This window comes from Malania oleifera, chromosome 4 (assembly GCF_029873635.1).
Source record: "Malania oleifera isolate guangnan ecotype guangnan chromosome 4, ASM2987363v1, whole genome shotgun sequence".
Lineage (NCBI taxonomy): Eukaryota > Viridiplantae > Streptophyta > Magnoliopsida > Santalales > Ximeniaceae > Malania > Malania oleifera.
In genome coordinates this window covers 119950992-119973292 of record NC_080420.1, presented here as the reverse complement: position 1 = coordinate 119973292, position 22301 = coordinate 119950992, and positions in this window count along the sequence as shown.

Genomic DNA, 22301 nt, shown 5'->3' with positions numbered 1-22301 from the left:
ATTGATGCTTGAATTGATACCTTATGTTAAAAAAATGCTTTCGGATATTCAACTTTACCTGTAAAACAATTTGATGCACAAATGCATGGTTATCTCTACTAATCAAAAGTTATAGCACTATCATCTACTACGAATATTATTTTCAAAACTTAAGATTTAGTTAGAACTGACAGCATCGAGACAAGTTTGGCCATAAAATAGTACTAGGGCTTGCTTAGATTTGCAAATTTTCTAGTAAAGATATTTCTTTATAGAAGAGGTATAATGTTTGATTTGGATTGTTATCATTGCTATTTTCGATTAAAAATAGTTTAATTTTACACATCATTAATATTTAATTTTTGTAAACCGACAACATAAGGGTCTTTTTGATATCATTGCTATTTTCAATTTTCTGTTTCTATTTCTCCACAATTAAAAAACATATTATAAAAGCGTGTTTGTTTCTATTGTCAATTTTTTATTTCTATTGTCGATTTTTAGTTATTGGCCAAAAAACTGAAAATAAGATTTTATAGTTTTCAGTTATTTTGGCAACTTGCTGCCAAAAATTTTAATATCCAGAAATAGTTTTTTTTATTAAATTATTTATTTTATATACTTTTAAATTAAAATCAAAATTAAATGATCGGAAGAATTTAAATATAATAAAAAAAATATAAATATTTTTTTTTAAAAAAATAATAAAGCTAATTACAAAATACTTTTACTATGTTTCAATTGTCATGTCCAATAAATTTTTTTATTAAAAAATAAAATTTGAAAGTATGACAGCTAAATCGTAGTCAACAAGGACTTTATAACAATGTGAATGAAGAATTAGCTGTGTTATAAAAATTGTGTAGACTCGGGAAGATTCGACGGAAGTGTTCCACCAGAATGCCACAGCCGATCCTACCGAGCTGTTACGGAGAAGTGGTGTTGGAATTAATGACAAAATTAAAAGGGATGTTTGGAGGAGTTATGCAGTGTTATCATCCTTTCTTCTTCTATGGAATAAATAATGAATAAAAATAAAATTCATTTTCTATTATATTTTCACTTGTACCAAATCTTGTGGAACCAAAGACAAGAAGCATCCCAGGGCAGATTTTCACTTGTACCAAATCCTCCGGAACCAAAGACAAGTAGCATATGCACGAATACCATGATCTCTTTCTTTTCTTCATTGTTTACTTTGTCATGAATCTTACCTCTTAGGTCTCTCTCCTCCTTCACTACTTCAGCATACCCATGATATCAATCTTCTGAATTCTATTCTTCATTCTTTCTTTCTTCTCACTTTCTTTGGATACTCTATCTACCAGCGTCCTTCTCGCTTTCTCTGAATGAATTGTACCCAAAAAATCACCGGGCAATCCTTTATCCAGCCCATATTTACAGGCAGATTAACATTCGGAACCTCTCTCTTGGAACGGCAAAGCATGGGAACCAGCTATACGGGGAAGGGGAATGGAATAGCATGCCACGGCTGTTCCTATGAGCAGCCATACAGAATTAGCTGCCTTAGTTAAAGATTCCCCTGTGGAGATTATATATATATATATATAAGGTTTATATTTAATTTAATTAGTCAAAATAAATTTAATTGTGGACAGTTATTTTAATTATTTGTAGATATTAAAAATATATAAATGTAGACAATTAATCTTATTGGTCAAAATTAAATAAATTTAAGACTAATTATTTTTAATGGGCCCTTATAATTTTAGTTCTGGCTTATGAATACCTTCTGTGGCATTTTTCATAGGACCCCCTAAAAAAGAAAGAAGAAGAGGAAACAATGAAGAATTTAAAGAGAAGTCATACATTGATCTAATCTTTACTCTTCAGCACTTTTTTTTTTTGTAGTCGAGATATGATAACAAATTTTGGATTGTATTTTGACAATCCATTCCAAGTTCAAACATCAATCATTTGTGATCAAGCTTACACTAACAAAGATTGGATACAAGTCCATCTTCGAACACAATTAAATTTGTCATGTAGAACATCCACATTGTCTAATTTGTGGATACACGCCTTGAACCCTCGAAAAGGCAAATCCACTGTTGATTTGAATGCGCAGCGGAAACCAACAAATTCGAATCCGAACAAATAATGTAAGCAACCAACGATGAATATACGGAACAAGCAATCACAAAGAGTGATGGTGAAGTAGTTATCCTAAGAGGGGGGTGAATTGGATTATTAAAGATTTTAGTTCTTTTTATGGATTCTTGACTTACGCGTTCAATGCACAGCAAAACTTTTAATAATTCAATCAATTCACAATCAACACTAAACACATCACAAGTTTAAAAAAAAAAAAAAAAAAAAAACTTGACCAAACAATCAATCATTCAATAACTCAAAATAATCAATCACAAATACCCAATCAACCACAATTTACAGTACTTTGTGGAATTTAAGCTCTTGAATAATTTTTACTTTGATAGTAGCCCTGTGAGTAATTACAAGCCCTGTGTTTGGATGAAATTATTTGCTTTCTCTTAATTAAAATCTCCGCAAACAATTAACCAACGTACACCCTTGTGGGTTTCCGCAAAAGGTTAATTAAAATATACTTTCCTTTTATTAAGAGTGTTCCTTTTAATTTGGTTTTGATTCCTGCAGCCTGCACTTAGCATACAAACAATAATATATAACGTGCTGAAATTTAAAAGAGTAGGGAAAGAAGAACACTAAGATTTTTATGAGGTTCGGCTTATACCCAGCCTACGTCCTCGCCTTTGGCCAATACCACCAAAGGATTTCACTATTTGCACTTCTTTTGGGGCGGAGTAAACCTTTTACAAATCCCTCTTTTTCAGGTAGAGATACCTCTCCAAGCAATCCCCCACGCTTAGTCCAAAGATCAAAATCAACCTTGAACCATCAAAGAACTACAAAATAGGAACAAGAATGGGTGTACAAAAACACTCTCACAACATAACAAATTAGTATAAATCAGAGCATTAATATACTTCAAATTAAATACTAAATAGACAATAGGAAGCTCAAGATTAGATATCACCGGAGGCTCTTTCTTAGGATTTGAGAAAACTCAGTAGCAAACTTAGAACCGTAGGCTTTTGATTAGCAGGAAATTAGTGATATTCTTCCAGCAATAATTTGAGCAAAAGTGAGCTTTAGAAGAGTTTGAAAGTAGAGTGCTTGAATGTTGATTTTTTTACTTGATACTTTAATTCATTGGGTTAAAAGAGAATTTGTAGAGTTTTTAGAGTGAGTTTCCTTGTTGCCCTAGTTTCTTGGAGTGTCCCCCAACATTTAAATTTAAAAACCTAATTTTTCAAAATTTTCCCGTTTAAGTTCGATTTTTAAAATCTCCGTAGGTCAGTTGGCCAAGTCACTCGACTAGGCCTATTTTGTATAGGTCAGTCGGCTGGATAGTTGGTTGAGACCATTCTGTCCGTGTAGTGACCCGAAGAATAATAACATTTTAATAATAAAAGGGAGAGAAAATAAATACAGAAACAGAAGGAGGCCATAGACTTCATCGACGACATTGTATTTTGGAGATAATATTAAATAATCATAATTTTAGAAAATTTGCCAAGCTTCGTCGACGAAGGTTTTCATAATTTCGTCGACAAACACAGGGCTTCGTCGATGAGAAAATACCGAGAGGGGTTCTGAGGCAGCCTGAATTTCGTCGACGAATACAGGGTTTCGTCGACGAAATTTGTGAAGGACTCGTCGACGAAGAACGGGCTCGTCAACGAAATTCCCTGTTTTATATATACGAGAATTCAGGAATTATTTCATTTTAAGAAATCTCTCTCTCTCTCCTTTCTCTCTCTACGACTCTCTCTCCCTTCTCTCTTCGTTTACGGCCCCACCAGTCGCCGGATCGATGATCCGAAGCTACCACGACGCTCCTGGTAGAATTCTCTACAAGTTTGCTGGAGCGGATTGTTGAGAAAACGAAGTTGGATTTCATCCCAAATTTAGGGTAAGGTCTTTTATTGAGTTTTTGACTTTCTGGCAGTTACAGAAAATGATGTAAATTAAGAAATATTGAAGTTTTGTTCTGAGACATTGTGTTTTCAGGATGTTAAGTTAGGAATCCTGCGAGTATAAAGCCAGATTTTTATAGGGGCTTTTCAAAGTTGAGGTAAGGGAAATATGCTATACTAGGAGTTTTTGTAATAATATTAGAGATTTTATAAATGCATAACTATACCATTTTACTATACAGAATTTTCGGAATATGAGTTTGAAATAGTATTTGTTTAGAATATGAGTTTAAATGCTTGTGTGGCCTAAGTAGATTTTTATGAGATGAAGAAATTCATACAGTTATTATAATATATCATACTATACTAAATTGAGGGACGGCGGTACGTAACGCCTCAATCTCAGTGAGAGATTATACAGATTATATAGATAAGGATATACGTGTACAGAAAAATTTACATGCATATACAAATTTTATACGAGTAGTTTCATGATCAGATATTTATATATATACATATATGTAGACACCCTATTTTTGCCTGAGTCAAATATAACAAAGGGTTTACTATATATTATTATTATTATTACTACCTTCTTATTGTCATTATTATTATTATTATTATTATTATTATTATTACTATTATTATTATTATTATTATTATTATTTTTAATAATATTATTATTTTGCTATTATTATTATTATTATTATTGTTGTTGTTATTATTATTTATTTTTGTTATTATTATTATTATTTTTATTGCTATCATTATTATTATTATTTATTTTTGTTATTATTATTATTTTGCTATTATTATTATTATTATTTTTATTATTATTATTATTATTATTATGTATTTTTGTTATTATTATTATTATTTTCTATCATTATTATTATTATTTTTATTACTATTATTATTATTATTATTATTTATTTTCAAATATTATTGTTATTATTATTCTACCACTATTATTATTATTATTATTATAATTATAATAATAATAATAATAATAATTATTATTATTATATTTAATTTATTATTATTATTGTCCCATTATTTTTATTATCTATGATTATTATTATTTTTCATTGTTACTACCACTATTATTATTTTTATTATTATTATTATTATTATTATTATTATTACCATAAAAGTATGAAGAGAATAAATATGAAAAAGGAAAAAAAAAGAAGGATTTTTTAGGGTTGAAAATTTTATAAAAAAGGGGCATAGCACAAAGGAGAGGAGGCGGAGACCCCCAAAAAAAAAAAAAAACACAAAAAAGAAAAAAAAAAACCCTACCCACCTCTCTTCAATCTCTCTCGGTTTTTTTTTCTTTCCTAACCGCAACACCAGCCCTGCCGGTGCTTCGACAGCATCCACATCCATCTCTTCTCCGTCCCTCACAGCCTCCATCTCACTTGTCCAGCATCCAAAACACCAGTCCCGACACCACCATACCAGCTCCACTGTTCCTGCACAATCTCCCGCCGGAGCACCACAGCGGCCCTGGACCAACAACTTCCTAAACATCCAGCAGCACCGGCAACTCCGGCCTCCATCACAGCACCACTCCCTCGCCCTCCGCTTTCTGCTCCAGAACTAGCCATAGACCCCTCTGTTGCACCAACTCCGGCAGCCACCCAAGCTCTCCTCTGCTCCAGCAACCTCTGCAGCAAGCCACCACCCGAAGCCACACTGTTTCCTTCCTCTGCACTGAGAAGACTCTCCAAACCACTCACCTAGCCTCCCTCATCCCTCTCCATTGGCCGCAGCCCACATCCACCGCGGCCTGAACATCAAACCACGGCAGCGTCTCCACCAGCTGGATCTCTGGCCATCTATCAGCACCTTAGCTCCCCTCCTGCAGCCACAAGCACGACCAGCACACCCAGCCCCCTCACACACGGCAAGAACAGTAGCACAGCAGAGCGGGGCAGGCCTCTTCTTGGTTTTCTTCGTCAGCTAGTGAGACCAAATGCAGCTGGTCCGTCATCTCCGTAGGGGGTAGCAGCAGTAGCAGTATCAAACGGAGCAGGAGCAGGAGCAGGTATTTCGGCTTGGGGTAGCAGCAGCAGCAACGTCGGAGTGGAGCAGAGGTCTTCGCCGGCGAAGTAGCGCAGGCAGCGTTTTTTTTGGGGTAACTTGATAGATTATTATTGTCAGGATTTTATTATAGTGTTTATTTTTATTTTGTATATTGTTGTTAAAAGGTTTTATTGTTAGGTATACTTTGTGCTTATTATAGGGAGTTTTCTTTTATAGTATATTATTAGAGTTTTCCTTTTATTATTATTAGTATGTGCTTATGATATAATTGTTAATATTGTTATACATATTTACTGTATATAATCTATATTGTTATCTATTCATCATATATAATTTTAATTATTATTATTTATCTTGTTGTTATATTTAATGCTTATAGTGCGGTTATATTTAATTTAATATGTATTGCTAGGGTTGTGTTGTTAGCTGTTTTAATTGTTATGAGAATATGGTTGTATTTATCAAAACATTAATATTTACATTGTGGGATTTGTATTGTTGACCTATGTAATTGGATGTTTAATACATCTTTAGGGTGTCGTTGCTATTTGTTATGTGTGTAATATTAATATTATAAGATTTTATCATAGTGGTATTTATTAAAATGTTAATGTTCAAATTGTAAAGTTTAAATTGGATTTAATTTTAAAATGTATTTCTAAGGTTTTCATTTCGTTGTGTATATTATGTGTTTGATATTTATATTATAAGGTTTTTATTATTGTGGTCTCGATTCAAATGTGTGATTTTTGTATTAGGGTTTCCTTTGTATACGTATTGTTGTTGCATTTAATAAATGGTATGTTCATATTTAGGGTTTTGTCCCTTTTTTTTTTCTCTTTTTTTTTTTTTATTGTACTATTTGTTTTATAATTTGATATTCAAATTTAAATGTTTGTTGTATCTATTGAATGATGTATTATCAAGATAGGGTTTTTATTGTCATCATATCATGTGTAAGGTTATTATCATGTTTTATCACTATATTTAACATATCAAATATTTAGGATAGTATATTGATTTCTAGTTTGATTTATTACCATAATTTAGTATTTGATGGCTATATTGATCGTTTAACGTATTAGTAATAATTTGAATTTATTTCTATGATTTCACTACTATCTTACCCTTGTATATTTACCCACTAAATTTAATTGGTTTCCATGTTTTCTTCATAATATGATGAGTAAAGTATGATATATTATCATTATGAAAAGTAGAAAAATACAGATGATACAGTGTACTTTAAATTGCAAAAGAAAAATATGTATTTGAAAAATATGCTTTACAGATTGTTTATTGCGTCACAGATCAGTTATTATTTTAAAAGCATACTTAACTTAGTATGATATATTATCATTATGAAAAGTAGAAAAATACAGATGATACAGTGTACTTTAAATTGCGAAAGAAAAATATGTATTTGAAAAATATGCTTTACAGATTGTTTATTGCGTTACAGATCAGTTATTATTTTAAAAGCATACTTAACTTAGTTGCCACACACTAGTAATAGCATATTTTCACTTACTGAGCGTCGACTCACCCCATTACTCTAACATTTTTTAGGTGAGCCAATTAGGCGAGCAGATCAGGCTCGTGGATAGAGTATAGCTCAGATCACCCTGGTTATAGGGTGAGTTTTTGACAGAGTTGTGTATGTTTTGGGATAGATGATACTGGAGGGGCATTTTTGTATGGTCTGTATATTTTGGAATCTGGTATTGTACAGTTTATGTATATATGGTTTTATGATTTGTGTTTCCACTACGTTGGAATGTTTATTGTATATATATTGTGTATAAAAAAAATGAAAAATGACAAGAATTTTGAGGTCGTTACAGTCTGTCCAGGAATTTTAGGAATTAATAGTCATTTGGTTGAGTGAACACAATTCAAATTGGTCAGTCGACTGGACAGTCCAATTAAAGGTTTTAATTGTCAGTCAGCTGAGAAAACCCAGTTCATTCTTGGTCAGTCAGTTGGATAGTCCATTTTTCCAAAAAATTCAATTTTTAAGACTTTAATCCCCTGTTGTTTGAAAAACTCAAATGTGACTTTTAAAAACATTTTCTAGGGTTTTCAAAAATTGGTTTCTAAGTCAATATTGCACCCTAAAGAGCTTCATATATCTAAATAATATTGAATTGAAGTACTTACATATGACTTTCTAATTATGAACACATTAAGCACTAAGTCTTCAAGCTTTTTCCAACTCTTGAGGTTAAGATTGACTTCAAGTCCCAATAGCTTTTAAGTTTTTGCTTGTTTTCTTCCATTCAATGCTTATATTTCGATAAGCTTTCATTTGATTGGCTTTAATAGTAAGCTTTCTCCCATGATAACCAAGTTAGCATTTTGATTCTAAAATATTGTCACTTAACAATACATGTTAAGGTATCCTTCATTTGTTATTATCAAAAGAAGATTGAAAAGTCATCTTAGGCCAACAATCTCCCCATTTTTGATGATGACAAACGAGGAGCAAAGATGAGGGTTCCTTTAAAAAGGCTCCCCTTTACAATAAGCATTCCTTTTAATATTTAAAGTATATGAAATCAACCACATATATAAAGCTTATGGACACACACAATCCATTTTAATTCAATGTAGCATGTAAAGTGCTTCATATGCTTTAACACGTTCAATATGCTCAAAATACTCTGACATGGTGAATATGCTCACGATATTCAAAATATTCAATATGCTCTCAAAATACTCTAACATGGTGAATATGCTTAAAATATGTTCAAAATGTGCTCAAAATATGCAATATGCTCAAAATCAGTCATACATCATCATATAATGTGCTTAAAATATTCAATATGCTCAAAATTACATACATCAATCATCATATGTGCTACTACAAGTCTATAATATTCATCTTTGCTTTCCATAATTTCTCCTCCTTTGGACATCAATCAAAAACAAGGGGTAAGAGTCACAAAACCATCAAATAAGGTAAGAAGTCATACAATTACAAGCAACATAAGAAAACAAACTGAGTGTTTTACATCCAAAATATTTTCAAAAGGTTCCAAAATTTAGTTTCTGATTACAAAAACAATCTAAAAGATCGGTTGTCAGCATCATCATGTCCTTCTTCTTCTTTTTCATCGCTTTCTTCCTCTTTTGAACCATCCTCTTCTTCCATATCTTCGTCTTCTTTAACATCACTCCCTTCCTTAGAGTCGTCATCATCACTCCCATCATTACTTGCTGGAGCAGAACTAATGTCCATGGGATTAGTAGTGCGTGAGGAGCTTGCGAAGTGTGTTTTAATATGACTCAATCGTCCATCAAGTTAAGTGTAATTTGATTAAAGGGAAGAAAAGTTTGTTTGAAGGGATTAACAGTCATCTTTGCATGGTGTTACTAAATGTGGTGAATTGCTAATAGAAAGGATTAAACCAAGCAAGAGCAGTTGCAGCAGGAGGTTGATGCAGTTGATCTCCACTTCCCTTTAAAGTCCATCCATCATCATATTTTTCATCACCCATTATTTTTAATGTAGTGGACTTAAAAAGATCATAATGGGTTCGTTTTACAAAGAACTCAATAGAAGAGGATACTTGAAAATAAGCATAGAGTTGATTCAGAATTTCTCCATAAGGAAGAATAACCCGTCGTACTTCAACACGAGATATCATCCATTTCAGCATTAGACTGGGTAAGTCAAGTTTCTTGCCTTTGAGCAAGCACCATAGTACAAAACAGTCTAAATAGGAGATATACGCATGTGAACCGACTTGAGGAATCATGTTATAAGTGATGATTTTTTGAAGAATTTGTGCTTGATGGCTTATATGTTTGTATAAAGGATGATTTTCAAATGAAACAAGTTTGTTGTCCATGTTTAAGGGAAGAATGTAGAGACCCGAAAAATTATAGTAATTAAATAATAAAATAAAGGGGAGAAAAAAGAATTTTATAAAAGGATTCAGCGAGGTCTCGTCGACAAGTGTAGAAGTGCTCGTCGATGAGCATACTGTTGGCTTCATCGACGGGGACGTGCATCTCATCAATGAGAACTTACCGAGAGGCTTGTTCTAGGGTCTGAAACTCATTGACGAGGAGACGGTGTTTGTTGATGAGATCCCTTCATTGATTCATCGATGAGGCGACGTGTCTCGTTGACGTGACCATGTGGACCAGCTTTCTATATAAGGCTCAAAATCATATTTTATATGGAAATTTTAGGCTCATTTCTCTCTTTCTCTTTCTCTCTCTCTCTCTCTCTCTCTCTCTCTCTCTCTCTCCCCCCCCCCCTCTCTATCTCTCTCTCTTTAGAAAATGCATCAGCTACTTTCTCTCTAGGTTTCCGGCTCCGTCTCTCCTCGGTTCAACAATCAGAAGCTACCACAGTGATCCTGGGGAGATTCTCTACAACATAGCCAGAGTAAAATGTAGACGTGCTCGTCGATGAGCATACTGTTGGCTTCATCGACGGGGACGTGCGTCTCGTCGATGAGAACTTATTGAGAGGCCTATTCTAGGGTCTGAAACTTATCGACGAGGAGACGGTGTTCATCGAAAAGATCCCTTCTTTGACTCGTCGATCAGGCGACGTGTCTCGTTTACGAGTCCATGTGGACCAGCTTTCTATATAAAGCTCAAAATCATATTTTCTGTGGAAATTTTAGGCTCATTTCTTTCTCTCTCTCTCTCTCTCTCTCTCTCTTTAGAAAACGCATCAGCTACCTTCTCTCTAGGTTTCCGGCTTCGTCTCCCCCCGGTTCAACAATCAAAAGCTACCATGGTAATCTTAGGGAGATTCTCTACAACATAGCTGGAGCAAAATGTTGATTTGGGAAGTTTGGGAACCACCCCAAAATCAGGGTAAGTAGATTATTTGGGTATATTTGAGTATTTCAGTATTATCAAGTCCCTTTGAGCCTAGAATTTGTATTATATGAGAATATACTAGAGCTTTGTGAAGTAAAATTAGGGTATCATATTTTCAAGAATAGGGTGTTTTAGGACCCTATAGGAATGGATTAAGGATTCCAGTGGATATCTTTTCAAAAGCCCAGGTAAATAACGAATAGTTTATAATTCCAAAGATGGAAAAATGAAGAATGTTCCAAGTATTTAGTTGATTGATAGGATATGAAATTAGGAATAGCTTCCCAAGAGGGGGGGGGGTGAATTGGCTTTTAAAACTTTCTTTTAACTTCTTTTAAGAATCCTTAACTTCTTTAATTTCTTTAACCAATTCTTTAACTTGTTTTTTTAATTTCACCAATCACACAACAACTTAATCAAACAACCAATCAATTAAACACAATCTTCAAACCAAACAATTAATTTATTTTCCAAGTACAAGTCAAACAACAAACAACCAAACTAAGATATAAAGTATTCAGCACTTTAGTAATATAAGATCTTGAGATAGTTTGTTTGTTTATATAAGCCTCGTGATTATGAATTTGTAAGCCTTGTAGTTGAATGAGAATTTATGCTTGCCGATGTAAAGCCCTGTATAGATGAATCAAATCACTCTTTCCAAATATTTAGAACTCAAATAAACTCTTGGTAAATTTATCTTTAGGATGTTAACCAAGTAACGTACTCCCGTAAGGTTTCCAGAAGATATGGTGTAACCAACGTACTCCCTTTCGGTTTTCGCAACCCAAATCAAAATTTAACCTTAAGTTTGTTTGCTTTCCAAATATATGTAGTTTATATGATTTTTAAATTTAAACCATCCAAGCAATTTTAAATATGCTGAAAATAAAGAATAAGGGAAAGAGAGAATGAGACGGAGATTTTTACGAGGTTCGGCTTATACCCAATCTACGTCCTCGCCTTTGGCAAACCACCAAAGGATTCACTAGTTCAGTTCCATTGACGGGTGGAACAATACCGATTACAACACTCCTTGGTTAAGGCTAGAGCCCGCCTTCTCCAAACGATATTCCCTCGTTCGGTCACTCCTTACATAGGCTAGAGCCCACCTCTCTAAGCAATATTTCCTTTCTTAGCCAACGATCCAAACAACCCTTGGAACGTCAAAGAACAATAAGAAACAAGATATAATCTGCGTACAAGTATACGCTCTCAAAGAGCAAGTTAGTACAATTTCAGCACTATATACTTTGAATGTAAAATACCAATATAAAATACAATGAAGCTCAAGTGTAGAATTCACCAATATCCTTCTTAGATAAGGATTAGAAATAGAAATTCAAAGGAGGAAGAATCAGCACTTCAGAATTTCTCAGCAAAATAGATTTGCAATGAGTGAGCAAGAGAGCTTTTGGAAAAACAAGAGTGATTTCAGCTTTACAAGAAGATTTTTCAATTCTTGGATGTGTTTTGATTTGCAAAACCATGTATTTATAGGCTTTCAAACTTGTTTCCATGTTGCAAAAGTTTCCTTTAAGTGTTTTCCAATATTATAGAAAGTTTAGAGCTCAAATGCCTATATTTTAAAATATTAGAATTTAAAAAATTTTCCCGTTGAACAGAGTTCAGTTGACTGAAGGTTCATGGTCAGTCAACTGAAGTTCCTTAAACCCCTTTAAAATAGAGCTGGATACAGGGTCAGTCATCTGAAGTAGGGTTCAGTTGACTGATGTCGCAAGTTCAGTTGACTGAAGTCACAAGTTCAGTCAACTGAACTCACTGCTGCAACTTTCTGCCTATTTTGGAAATACTTCAATCAGCTAAACTTATTCTTCAGTCAACCGAAGTCATCTGTTCAGTCATTTGAAGTCCCTCCCGTGAACAGTGTTCAGTTGACTGACAGCAGTGACCCTGCTTCAGTGTTTTAGCTATAAATTTTTATGTATAACTCCAAATTAGGTGTTCTTAGTGTCAAAAGAAAGCTAAGAGAAAATTCTAAAACTTTTATGTTCATCACTTTTTAAAATAATGAACTTTTGATAGTAAAAAATACACCTGAATACGGATGTATAAAAACTAACAGCAAACAGAAAAACCCTTTTTGGTGCTTTTTATTCCAAAAATGATTCTAACCCTTTTAAAATAATTTTTGAATTTATAAAATTATTTTACAGATATTTTAAAAGGTATTTAGGTCCAATAAGTTAACCTAAGAGCTTCAAAATATTGCAAACGATATTTTAAACATTTAAAGTACTTACATGAAAACTTCTAAAACTTTTCTCATTCTTAAGTCTTCATGTTGTGTTTCTTCAAGCTTCCATCTTCTTTGAGCTTTATCACTTTGCCTTTCTTTGGATCTTTTAGTATTCCTTGGCTTTCAACAACTCATTCATGTCTTCATATTCTTCAGGATTTAATATATCATCTTTAAATCCATGCTTGGACTCTTTTAAGCTTCATTTGATCCTCTTGAACACTTTGACCTTTGCTTTCTCATATATAAGCCCTGAAATTTCATTACTCACACAAATACATTAAATTTCACTTGTTTGTTAGCATCAAAACAAGATAACAAGATTTTAAGCCTTGTAAGGCTAACAGGATATATAGAATATTTTCAGGGTATGGAATTATAAATGCCAGAGGTGTAATTTAGAACGTTAGTAGACGAGCTTAATTACTAGGTAAGGGAAATATGCTATGCTAGGAAATTTTAGTATGGTTATCAATATAAGTTATATGTTTTACCAGATTATTATTCAGATCATATAATATTAGTATAATAGAAATTACAGATTTCAGAGCATGTGAATCTAGTTATTTAATTGTGTGGCATGAGCTAGTAACGGAGCAGTACAATATTTATATAGTTTACAAATACCATATTTTATAGCATACTAGACAGAAAATATCATGGAATATATATATATATATATATATATATATATATATGTTTTAGAGAATGATGAATTTTCAGTATACATACAGAGAGAAATTTTACATAATATTCAGAATACCATGATTTATATAATTTCCATGATACCATGTTTTACATTATATGTATAGAAACATATATTTTCAACATTCTTAGAATACCATGATTTCATAACCATAGCACCCAGATACTCAGATATTCAGTCAGATATTTAGATATATAGATATTAAATATTCAGTCAGATATTTCAATTTTCATATCAATTTTACAATGTTATAGTTATTTCAGAATCGTGGTAAAATAGTAGTAAAGAAATATCAGTTACTTATATAGTATCAAACCTAGATGGACTAGATTCAGTTAGTAGAGCATAGTACCATAGCTATGTTCAATTCATAGTGCAACCACATAACTTAGATAGTATATGGATTTTTAGTAGTCGATCATGCCTATATTGTGGACAAACTCCCCGTCAGTTAGGGTTGCGGAGGTCGATCTGACTTTCGGAGTTCAGTTGACTTATCCTGGTCGGCCAGCTAGTGATAGGTCCTGCTTGTGGGCCACACAATCCTATCATGAGAGGCTAAATCATGAATTTCAGTTATCCATCCAGGGAAATTTCTCAGTTAATATTATATATATATATATATATATATATATATATATATATATATATTCAGATTTACAGAAACCGTAGACATACCTATGAGTATTAGAAGTATTATTGTAACGACAAGTTTATCTTATCATTTAATAAACATACTAAATAATCAAATACTTTTGTATTTTCTAATACATCATATAGTTCATAAAATGTCTGGTATAGCTCATAATGCTGAAAACATACCTAGGATGAATAACTAACTAATGTCATGCATTACCCCCTATGACGGGTTGTGTAGCCCGAAGACGGGACCCGACAATGGCTGGCCGACCACTGCCGAGTCAAAAATGTCTATAACTACGATGGGCCCGCCACACCCTGGTTCGGACTACCAGGTGGACGTCTACAACTCTACACTGAAAGCCACATCGACTATCCATCTCCCACCCCCCTTGTAGGGTGGTTAGCACAAGTCTGAACATAGATATTTGATCTATATAGCTACGGTACCATGCTCCTAAAACTGAACTAAACTCACATCTGGGTTTTGATAACATATAGTACATGATAATATAACATTCAACATAAATGGATTGATAGCATTTCTATACTTTCATAAATACAACCTTGCGCCGAGCATTTTGTAAATACGGCCTTGCGCTGAACATTTCATAAACACAACCTTGCGCTGAAAACATATAACATACACGGCCTTGCGCCGACTATCAATCATGACCTTGTGCAAAAAATCTCATACATATCATTCTGAGTAAATAAGTCATTTATCATGTATTTCAAAATCATCATATACTGCATTATTTCATAATTCCTGAAAACATGCTTATTCTAAAAATTGTCATAATATAATGCATATCATGTAAAAATAATATTCATGCCACACAATGTTGAATAAAATCATACATTTCGTTCCAAAATCGTAATTCCTGTATAACAATAGTATTTTCCCAAATATGCATTTACTCAATAATATTCAGACATAATACATGTTTTTCTGAAAATTACTTTGCTGATAAATAATAGTAATTTGTGTGGAAAATAATTGCTTTAGTTTATTTCCTTACCTAATACTGAAAAGAAAGCCCCCAAAAAATTTACTCGTCCTGCACCCGCAGGGTTCCCCAAACAACACCCTGAAACCAACAACTCACAGAACTAAACTTCAGTATTTCTCCATGAATAACCTTTCCTATAACTATGGGAATGCCAAACTTTGAATATTTAGCCTTACCTTGAATCAGGGATGAATTTCAACTCACTCCCACCAACGATCCACTCTAGTAGATTTGGAGAGAACTTCCCTAGGAGCGTCATGGTGGCCTCAGATCGTCGATCTAGTGAATGACGGAGCCAAAATCGAAGAGAGAGAGAGAGAGTGAGTGAGTGATTTTTTTATTTTTATGCGTTTAAATCCAAGTTTTAGGCTATTTATACAAGGGGCTTCGTTGATGAGCCATGTCACCTCGTCGACGAGGTCAAGAGGAAATTCGTCGATGAACTCTCCTCTTCGTAGACGAAATTCAGAGTCACTCAAAACAACCTCTCGATATCTTCTCATTGACGAGCCACGTCACCTCGTTGACGAGATTAAGAGATAATTCGTCAACGAACTTCCCCTTCGTTGAAGAAATTCAGAGTTTCCCAAGTTGCCACGTCGTCGACGAATCCAAGTCTGCTACCACTTTCCATTTCCCTCTCTCTAATATTTAAACACCATTATTCTTCAGGTCATTACATTCTCCCCTCTTTATAAAATTTCGTCCTCAAAATTTACTATTCATATAATTCATCATCGTTTAAATGCAAAATGGTCTACTTATTTTATTACTCACCCTCACTTATGGCGGAGGAATACCGTGGTTACATTCCAAGTCCTGGGAGATTACATATACAAAATAAAATTCCACCAAAACTAAAATACCACTTACTAACTAGAGTATTACATGTACCTACAAAAGAAATACTACATATTTACTTACATTTTCTAACTACATATGATCTTCTTGGAATAATTGCGGGTACTTCTGTCTGATTTGTTCCTTGAGCTCCCAAGAAACCTCTTCTACTGCATAATTCCTCCATAGAACATTTACCAGAGGAATCTTCTAATTACGTAGTTCCTGTTCTTTTCTAACTAGAATCTACACAGGTACCTCCTCACAGACTAGTGAATCACTGAACTCTAATTCACCATAACTAATAATATGAGAAGGGTTTGGGACATATTTCCTCAGCACAGAAACATGGAATACGTCATGAATCTTGGATAATGCAGGTGGTAAAGCTAACATGTAGGCAATCGGTCCTACTTTCTCTAAAATCTCAAACGGGCTGATGAAACTAGGGCTAAGTTTACCCTTCCTTCCAAACCTCATAACCCCTTTTAATGGAGCTATCTTTAGAAATACATAATCACCAATATCAAATTCTAAATTCCTGCAGCGATTATCAGCATAACTTTTCTGTCGACTCTGAGCTGCACTGATTCTATCCCTAATGAGCTGAACCTTATCGTACGCCTGTTGCACAAGGTCTGGTCCCACAATTTGCTGCTCACCCATCTCGTCCCAATATAATGGAGAATGGCATATTCTACCGTATAGAGCTTCAAATGGTGTCATGTCGATGCTGGATTGGTAATTGTTATTATACACAAACTCTACCAGTGGCATGAACTAAGTCCAGCTATCCCCAAAATCTAATACACATGCTCGGAGCATATCTTCTAGTATTTGTATCGTCCTATCAGTCTGCCCCATCTGACTAAGGATGGAATGTCGTACTAAATGATAACTGAGGCCCTAAAGCTTTCTGCAAACTTCTCTAGAATCGTGACGTGAAACGCGAGTCTTGATCTAACACTATAGATACTAGCACCCCTTGTGAGCTAACTATCTCTTGAATATAGATCTCTAACAAACGATTGAGGGAATAACTGATCTTGATAGGGAGAAAATGGGCGGTCTTAATCATTCGATCTACTATCACCCAAATTGCATTCTGGCCATGCAATGTCGACGATAGGCCTGAGACAAAATCCATAGATATATGATCTCATTTCCACTCTGGGATAAATAGCGGCTGCAACTAACCCGCCTTTGGTGCTCAGCTTTTATGTGCTGGCACGTCAAGCACTGGGCTACATACTTGGCAATCTCTCTTTTCTTACCACTCCACCAATAAAACTCTCGCAAATCCTTGTACATTTTCATACTGCCAAGGTGACCTGTATACAAGGATCTGTAAACCTCCTCCAAAATAGTCTTCCTGATCCCAGCATTAGTAGGAACACACATTCTGGAACGGAATCGTAAAGTCCTGTCATCTAAAATGCAGATTTCCTCTCCCTGACCAGTCTACACTCTATCTATCACCTCTGCTAATTCTAGATCTTCCTTCTAAGTGGCTTTAATTATTTCTTGCAGAGTAGGCTAAACCACTAGGTTGGCGATACATACCGAAAGATTACTCTCGAACAATTCAATTTCGAGTCTCTCCAGGTCTATCATGATCGGATGCTGGACCTCCATAGCCGCCAACGCTGATTCCCCAGACTTCCTGCTCAGTGCATCAGCTACCATGTTTGCTTTCCCTAGGTGGTAACTAATTATATGATCAAAATCCTTAATCTACTCTAACCACCTTATCTGTTTCATATTTAATTCTTTCTGAGTGAAGAAATACTTTAAACTCTTGTGGTCGAAGAAAATCTCACACTACTCACCATACAGGTAATGCTCCAAATTTTCAAATGCGTGTACCACTACAACCAACTCAAGATCATAAGTAGGGTAGTTTTTTTCGTATTCTTTCAATTGTCTGGATGCATACGTCACTACCCTGCCATGTTACATCAATACACAGCCAAGTCCCTTCAAGAATGCATCACTGTAAATGATGTAACCCTCACCCCCTAATGGGATGATCAGTACTAGTGTCGTGACTAGCCTCTGCTTCAATTCTTGAAAACTCTGCTCACAGCTGTCATCCCATTAAAATTTGGCATTCTTCTTAGTCAGTAGTGTCAGTGGCCCTGATAAAGCTGAGAACCCCTCGACGAAATGACAGTAATAACCAGCTAACCCCAAGAAACTCCTGATCTCCTGGACATTCCTCAGTCTAGCCCAATTCACTACCACCTTTATCTTACTAGGATCCATAGAAATTCCATCTCCTGAGATAACATGCCCCAAAAACACGACTTTCTAGAACCAGAAGTCGCATTTGCTGAACTTTGCATACAACTTCTTCTCCCTGAGCATCTATAAAACCTGCCTCAAATGTATCTCATGCTCCTCATAGCTCCTCGAATAGACCAGTACATCATCAATAAAAACAACAACAAAATGATCTAAATATGGATGAAATATCCTATTCATCAAATCCATAAATATCGCAGGAGTATTCGTCAGACCATATGGCATAACAAGGAACTCGTAATGCCCATATCTGGTCTTGAAAGCTGTCTTCGGTACATCTTCTGCTCTTACCTTTACTTGATGGTAGCTTGACCTGAGGTCAATCTTTGAATATACCCGTGTACTCTGGAGCTGATCAAACAAGTCATTGATACGGAGTAAAGGATACTTATTCTTGATGGTCACTTTATTAATTTCCCTGTAATTTATACACATCCTCATAGACCCGTCCTTCTTCTTCACAAATAGTACTGGAACTCCCCACGGAGATACACTAGGTCGTATGAAGCCTTATCAAGCAAATCCTGCAACTTATCTTTTAATTCTGCCAATTCTACCGCCGCCATTCGATACAATGCTTTAGAGATCGGCGTCGTACCTGGAAGTAGATCAATAAGGAAATCTACCTCACGATCAGGTGGCAAACCCGGTAATTCATTTGGAAACACATCGGTAAACTCCTTTACTACTGGCGTACTGGTAAGCTTCACTTCATTCCATGTTGCTTCCTTTATGAAGGCCACGAATCCCTAACAACCGCTCAAGAGTAGTCTCCTTGCCTGAATAGCTGAAATCATTTGAGGTAGGGATTGCACTCGTGACCCTGTAAATCTGAATTCTGATTTTCCTGGAGGTTTGAAAATTAGTTCCTTCGAACGACAATCTATACTGGAAAAATTAGTAGCTAGCCAATCCATGCCGAATATGACATCAAATCCATGCATGTCCAGCACCACCAAATCAGCAGATAAAATTCTCCACTGAATATCAACAGGACAATCCCAGAGCATCCTACTACACCTCACTTTTGACCTAGTCGGTGTAGCCACCAATAATTCAACATCTAGAAATTGCATGTCTGCCCCACATAATTTAATAAGCCTGAAGATATGAATGAGTGTGTGGCACTTGAATCAAATAGTGTAATAAATTTAAATAAAAACATATTAACCGTACCTATCACCACGTCGCCGACCACCTCAGCATCGCCCGACGTCAAAGTGAAAACCTTGGAAGGGGCCATATTCCTTCGCTGGCCTCCACGTGGTGCTTGGTAGCCTCCTCGAGCAGGTCTAAGAGTAGGAGCAGCACCAATATGAGCCTAACATTCCCTTATCACATGCCCTGGAACCCCACATCGATAGCAAACACCTTACCCAGCATGACACTCACCCGGGTGTCTCTTCCCACAAGTCGGGCACGCTGGAAGTGGCTGCATACCCAAGAATCCACGATTCCCTGTCTCCTATCTCCGGTCTCTATAATAGCCACCCCTTTTCCATGAACCACAGCCAACTCCCTGTTGAGAACCAAAAGGTGTGGATCACGTCTTCTGCCTTTGCTCCTCAGCCTCCAACCGCTCTCCAATTTTTTCTATAGCAGCTCTATCTACTAGCTTAGCAAAATCCTGCAACTTTAGAATCGTCACTTGCTTATATATTTCTCTCCTCATGCCTCTCTCAAATTGTTGTACCTTCTTTTCTTCATCTGGTATGATGTATAGGGCGAAGCGAGATAATTCGATGAACCTCGCCGCATACTCTTGTACGGTCTGCTGTCCCTGCTTTAGATTCAGGAACTCCTCTATCTTAGCTTCCCTGGACGAGGCTGGAAAATACCTGTCGAAGAATGTCTCCTTAAACCACTCCCATGTCATCTCCACAGGTACCGCCCTCCGCTACTCCAAGAGTTTCACCACTGTCCACCACATCTCGGCCTCTCCAGTCAATCTGTAGATAGCAAACAACACCCTCTGCTCCTCCGAATACTGTTGCACTGCAAATATTTTCTCTATCTCCTGCACCGAGTTTTCAGTGACTGCAGGATCGGTTCCTCTTGAGAAAGCCAGAGAATTCATCTTAATGAATTTCTCAATCGTGCTACCATGGCCTGTCGATAAACCACAATGTTTCCTTGAGCTCCTGGGAATTTCGACCATGACTTGCTATGCTACGTTGCGTAAGATTGCATCTGAATTACTGCCCACAGCACTTGAGGGTCCAGCACCCTCATTCCCACTGGCATGGGCACTACTACCACCAGAGTCCATCCTGAAAAACAAAGAACTTAACTCAGAACCCTATCACCATAGCATATCATCCAACTAGTACAATATTTCCTTAATTAATCCATCACTCCTAATCTTAATTTAAGGTTCAATACTGCAACCTAGATACCCAACCCGACGATAGTTTACCATGACTTTACTGAAATCATCATCCCAGGAAAATCACACAAACCACCATGGAAATCCTGCATCTCGACTACAAAACCAAACCTCAAATTCCCTTATCCTATACTCTGGCATTTTTACTGCTGCATTCTAGAGTCAACAGAACTTAGCATCCTATGCTCTAATACCAAATTGTAACGAACTGCTTATCTTATTATTTAATAAACATACTAAATAATCAAATACTTTCGTATTTTCTAATACATCATATAGCTCATAAAATGTCTAGTATAGCTGATAATACTGAAAACATACCCAGGATGAATAGCTAGTTAATGTCATGTATTACCCCCCATGACGAGTTGTGTAGCCCGAAGGCAGGACCCGACAATGGCTGACCGACCACTACCGAGTCAAAAATGTCTCTAAGTACGATGTGCCCGCCACACCCTGGTCTGGACTGCCAGGTGGACGTCTACAATTCTATACTGAAAGCCACATGGACAATCCATCTCCCACCTCCTTGTGGGTTGGTTAGCACAAGTCTGAACATATATATCTAATCTACATAGCTAAGGTACCATGCTCCTGAAATTGAACTAAATTAACATACGGGTTCTGATAACATATAGTACATGATAATATAGCATTCAACATAAATGGATTGATAGCATTTCTATACTTTCATAAATATGGCCTTGTGCTGAGCATTTTGTAAATACGACCTTCCGCCAAACATTTCATAAACACAACCTTGCACCGGAAACATATAACATACACGGCCTTGCGCCGACTATCAATCATGGTCTTGCACCAAAAATTTCATACATATCATTCTAAGTAAATAAGTCATTTATCATGTGTTTCAAAATCATCATATACTGCATTATTTTCATAATTCCTAAAAACATGCTTATTCATAAAATTGCCATAATATAATACATATCATGTAAAAATAATATTCATACCACACAATGTTGAATAAAATCATACATTTCATTCTAAAATCATAATTCCTGTATAATAGCAGTATTTTCCCAAATATGCATTTACTCAATAATATTTAGACATAATACATGTTTTTTGGAAAATTATTTTGCTAATAAATAATAATAATTTGCGTGGGAAATAACTGTTTAAGTTTATTCCCTTACCCGATATTGAAAAGAAACCCCCCTAAAAATTTACTCGTCTTGCACCCGCAGGGTTCCTCGAGTAACACCCTGAAACCAACAACTCACAAAACTAAACTTTAGTATTTTTCCATGAATAACCTTTCCTATATCTACGGGAA